We start from the raw sequence: 6,000 nt of genomic DNA, 5'->3' as shown, positions 1-6,000 counted from the left end.
CATCATAACATCAACGGAGGGAGAAACGTGACACGGCAGCACTTGTTGAGCACTCGTAAACTGTGTATTGTGGCGCACCGTAGGCCGTAGCTATATCTGGGAGGTTTTGACCCTTTCATAAACAGGTACGCGTTGAGATGTATTTCATGCGAGTGGACATTGACGAAACAGAAAGTATATGAATGAGAATATTTGGAGCGATTTCATGAACAAAACAAATGTGCACTGCTTATTGTAAGTGGATTGCTTGTGCTAAGCCTACTTATGCATTTGCTGAATTATCATGCATCACGTATTTGCTAGTGTATTTCATAGGTAATTGACACTGACTTTTATGGAAGATGTGTTGACCCGCGCGTTGGGCTCAGACTGCCGAGCAACGCGCCCTGTTGGGGGGGGGGCAATTTGCCCCCCCCTAAGACCTCGAGAACACGCAACCTAGCGACAAGCGGCAAACGGTGTTGGATAGCCCCATCAGGGAACTACCTTGTGACCCAATGTTATTGACCTAGGTCAAACCGATGACGTCACAGGTCAGGTCAAAGGTAGAATTGTTACTGTTTACAGGCATTTCAAGAAATGCGTTGTAAAATCGAGTAAAATGCATTTCATTGAAAATCATCGATGGGGAAATGTTCTTCAAACACATATTTTGCTATCTGAGGTCACTGGTACCAGGTCAGGTCACTGAGGGTCACAATATAAAAATATCATGTGATGCATGTATTATGGTCCATTTTATATGCCAAATACGATTATGTGGGTCAGGCAGCCCTTGGGGTCAGTTTAGATTATGTTCTGGTGAAGGTCAGGTCAAGTTCAGGTCAAGGTCAGGTCAAATTAGGTCAAATTTCAAAGTTGATATTTTTGCATAAAATAATGGGTATCGATTCGATGCAGCTCGTTACGGGGAGTTCAATGGTGGTCTTTGTTTTGCCCTACGTGGTCTAGAATCGCTAAAAATTGAGTTCAAAAATTTGACGTCATCATTTTTGAACAGTTTTTTCGCTATAACTTGGCCAAAAAACGAGATATGGATCTTAAATTTGGTATGTATATAGAAGAAAGCAGGGACTATCACATATATTCCGTTTTTTTTTTCGAAATTCGGATTTTTTGGGATTTGTTTTTAGTTTTTCTTTCTTAAAAAAATCAATTTTATAAATTTTTGGGGGTCAAAAACCATAATTTTGAAAATCCGAGATAGCAGTTTTGTAGCACCGTTTTTTGTCTACATGACCATATAAAGAACTTTGAAATTGCTTGGTAACTGTAGATTTGGTGAGCGTTTCAAGATTGCATGTTTTTTTGCTAATTTTTGCTCGAACATGACCTCAGTTTGCCTCAATAATTCCTGACCTAAGGTGACCTAAGACTTGAAATTTTGTTTGAAGGTGTCAAATTGATGCCCGGGACGGTACTGAGAATTTGGCGCCGCTGCGCGCCGCCGTTTTCTTGCTATTTAGGAAAAACCACAGGGGGGCCCAATTGCCCCCCCCCCCCCTCAACGGGGCGAGCGTTAAGGTCATAAGGGCATACACTATTTGCTAGAGTTCTGAGGCCTCTTGCACCAAACTACCTAGCTAGGTAAAATCGAAAAACCGGTCTCAGAATAAGCTAATCTAACGGTGATAAATTTGTTTGCAATAGCCCAATACATAATCCTACATGTGTTTGCTAAATTTTGCACGCTAATTGTTACATTTGTGACTTGGACTGGGTATACGATGTAAAATAATCCAAGCATTGGTGCAAGAGCCTGATTTTGGTGCAAGAGGCTTCTGTTCTGTTTTTCATTGCCATTGTCCCAGCCCAAGGGAGTCACTGAACTTTATTCGAATTTGCGTTTTATATTGTTGAATGTTGAACCAGTTGAAGTGTTTATTTTCTGTTCATATAAATATTGATCGAATCAAATTTGCCTATGAAACAAAAATAAAAACTTTAAAAAATCATGCATTCCGGAAGACAGAAAAAAACGAAACTTTCACTGACCTGTCATTGCCTATCATGTGTAAATCATGTTCGAGTGGCAATTTTCCACATATCTCTTAAGTAACTCTCGAAATGCATGAAGTCACCATAAAAGGTGGCATAAGATAATGTACAATATCTCGACAACTTTCCGTTATGTCTGTGCGATGACACGCATATGTACATTTGCGTGGAGACGCCGGCGCAGCGGATACCTAATGCTCAGTCTCATCGGCATATAGTGACAGCAGGTACAAAGGGACGCTCCTTGCAAAAGTGCGTGGACCTCATTGGCACGCAGTGACCTTATATAAGCGCACACGCGTCGGGTCAGGCGCACCTAAATCCTGCGGGTCTGTTACTAAGGTGGTCTGGGCATTATCACGCGCTTATCGCGTGCACGCGCCACGCGCTGAATTCGAAACGTCAAGTATTTTACACGAATAGCTTAAAAGGGGATCTTCATGGACAAATATGGTGGAAAAAACATCACACCACAGTATATATTTTACCATCAAATACCTATAGGACAGTGGTCGGCAGGTCCTCCGGGGTCGTGCCCCCTTTTTTGGCGGCAGGCAGCGCCATTACCCCCGCCTACCAGACTCCATTGGTGATACAACCAAGGTTACTGAAATTCCATACTTTTCCGTGACTCTTTGGGTACCATATCTGCGAGAAACCACAGGGGGCCTCGCCCCTCTCCCCTGCGGTTTCTCAAATACCTATCTCAAAAACGTTGGCACGGAGCGCCACCATTTTGGCACATTTTATCATAGTTACATCTTTTCTGCACATGTTGTGAAAATTTCAGACCAAAGTCACTGAAGGTCAGGTCACCAGACCACGTCAAGTGACCTCATCTCGGTAAAGACTGTAACGCCTGCCGTAGCTACACAGAGCGACAGATCTCTTTTAAACTTTCAGGAATTGATAAAGGCAACAAAATGTACAAAATTTGTATCTCAGAAATTTGATGTCGGTGACCAAAGGTCAGGTCAATTTCACACCCTCTCCGGTTATCAATGGGGGAGGGTGCAAAGTCAATGGTAGAAAATTGAAAGGCGCCTCTTTTGGACGAGTGTCATTCCTAATACTGGGAAACACTGAATTACAAGTAAACATGACCACTGAACGGAAAAATTGCACCCGTAGCCCCGTTGTATATCCCTGAGGTCATTTCAGGTCATAGTGTATAACAGTTTTCGCTAAAAACAAACTTTTGATAATGGCATGCCAGAGCGATGAAAATGCCTTAGATGTGTTCAGCTCGACGATACGGATCGAATGATTTGCAACAAAACCTTCGATGCTTCTCGACGGGAGGATCAAGATGCTGATAAAAGTGAGCTCTTGCAAGTTTTGAGTGAAAAGTTACTGAAGAAAAACTGTCAGCAAACAACATATTTTGGCAGTTTTTGTCTCCTGCAGGCTAAACCGTTAATCTTAGGTTGAATCTGAGGGCAGGCATAAGAAAAAACGTTAAGAGAGCTATGGAATGCGTTTTTCCGCAGTGCTGTAGCTCTATCCTTTCCTAAGCTATAGAACAGTTTGTTGAAAATTGTCAAAGGTTGACCTGGAAATTGGCGATACTTTACGTTCGATGACCTCTGGTGAGCTGACCTTTGACTTGACCAAAAAAGTAATCATAGTTTTTTTCATCATTTCTTACGGTCTTTCGAACGCCGACTACGGCGTTTCGCTAGTGACCCAGGAGCAAAGTTAGTAGGGGGTGTTCAACCTCCACCTCCAGCAGGGCGTGGAAGTCCAGGAGCCTCAGCGGGGCGAGGATTAACCCCCCTACGTATAGGGGTAGCGGATATTTTTCGGGAATAGATCACGTTGAAAAGGTCGGATCACGAAAAAACTGTACCCACGAGCCGATCATTTTTATCTGTCCTGAAAATGACATGACCTTAACCCGAATAACCTTTGATTTGTGAGATATATCTTGAGATCATAGCAGGCCACAAAATCTCACTTCAAGAAGTTACAGCGATACCCGATTTACTCGGCATCTGTCATTGGCCTCTGGAAGGTCACCCAATGACCAAGGACCTTTAAATTTGGTAGCAGCGACTGCCTATCTTCACGGGCAACACGCTCATTTTTTTCTGCAAAGCTCCAGCTCAGAGGCCGAGATGCTCGGGTCAGGGTGCAATGGACGACTCCTCTCCCTTGTGTTAGTGACTGTGAAAACACTAATAGACGAGCGCCGGTTAATACATGACAGTTACTTTTGCACGACTGTACGGAATGGTGAGCAGCTACATGAAAATTGACATGCGTCAGCTAATCAGTTCATGCTTTGTGCGTTTGACCTCGACTAATCTTTAAATCCCATGGGGCACAACAGTTGCGATGTCTGTCCCAAGGAGTCCTTAATTCTAAAAAAAGATGAGGCTTTCTCAGAGGCCCTCATTACCCCCCGCCGAAGGGCGCCATTACCCCCAAAGGGGGCATGCCCCACCATTTGCCGACCCCTGCTATAGGACCTTCTGAGCACAACGCAGCACGTAAAAAAAATAGTAAAATTCGTCTGTGGACGGGCTGTGACCACTCCTACCAAAGCAAGGTCAGCATTGCGAAATGCGAAAGGTGGAAATCCCGCCAAGAGTACTGCTGCAGCAACCCAGATATATCTCTATTCATGCTGCTAACGTTCTGCGTTATTCCCTAAATTCTATGACTCACCGTGCTTACACAAACATGCAAACAGGTGCACGACTGTCCACAAGAAAGGCGGCGACGCTTTGACTCGCGTTTGCTACGGAAAAAGATATTTAGAAAAACAGATAGGTACATGAAACCTGTTACGGCATCATGCCCTAAACTACGCTGAATGATGGTAAGGACATACCTATTTTTCAGTTGTGACGTGGCTAGCGTATAATGCAGCCAGCTACAAAAAAAGAAATTCAGCATCGCATAAATGTATATATATATATATATATATATATATATATATATATATATATATATATATATATATATATATATATATATATATATATATATATATATATATATATATATATATATATATATATATATATATATATATATATATATATATATATATATATATATATATACCGTGCGAACTACTCTCCAGCCCAAAATAATATTTTCGCACAAATCCAGTGACGATGCAGGCTCGTAGTCGTGCCATTGTCTAAAATAAGTCATTGACTTGATCTTAATTGGACTGAATTGGCCGAACCACTCTCATCAGCCGAACCGGTTGATACAAAATTATTTCTATTTGAATATATTGTGTGATTATCATCCCAGAATTCGCTTATTCTTCAAGTGTTATTGGGTACAAATCAGCCGGCCACGGCTTCTACGGCAGCTGCATTCACTTCAGACATTATTTATATCACTGTTATTTTATGACTCACGGGCTATTTACTTACGCACCACGTTGAGGTGAAGGGTTTAGCCGTTTAGGGTGGTCGGTACTACATATGGCTCCAGTTTACCTCATACCGTGCACCCAAACTCCATAAATGGAAAACGATGAGTGTGCATTGTGACGAGCGCCGCGGAATGTTCGCGAAGGCACCAGGTAATTATTCGGCGAGTGTGCTACCAATTTCAGACTGCTTGCACGATATGATGTATCGTTGAATGTAAAAAATAACAATCCTGAGAGCTGTGAGCAATGCTCTACATCTACGAGTTACTAGGGAAAGGTTCAATGGGTTAAAGCTGATATATATTGCAGGATGTTCGCATTCAGTAGAAATGAAGCCAATGCACAAATGGTATTGATGGTCGCATGCTGTATTGCCTAATGTCTATATATATAGAAACAGATAGGGGTTTCAACTCATCTTCTTATATGTCAATATTATCAGTTCGTCAAAATAATGCCACTCAACATCAATAGTCAGAAAAGCTGATCGGAGCCAAATGACCGGTTGGCCACGGTTAGTAATTAATTAGTCTGCACCTATGTACCTACAACAAAAGTTGGCGAAAGACCGAAAGGCTATCTAGTTACATCTTAACTTAGTTCAT

The sequence above is a fragment of the Amphibalanus amphitrite genome, unplaced genomic scaffold (genome assembly GCF_019059575.1).
Source record: "Amphibalanus amphitrite isolate SeventyFive unplaced genomic scaffold, NRLGWU_Aamphi_draft 000730F_arrow, whole genome shotgun sequence".
NCBI classification, from domain to species: Eukaryota; Metazoa; Arthropoda; class Thecostraca; order Balanomorpha; family Balanidae; genus Amphibalanus; species Amphibalanus amphitrite.
The sequence above is the reverse complement of the archived record's forward strand: the minus strand, read 5'-3'. Positions refer to the sequence as shown.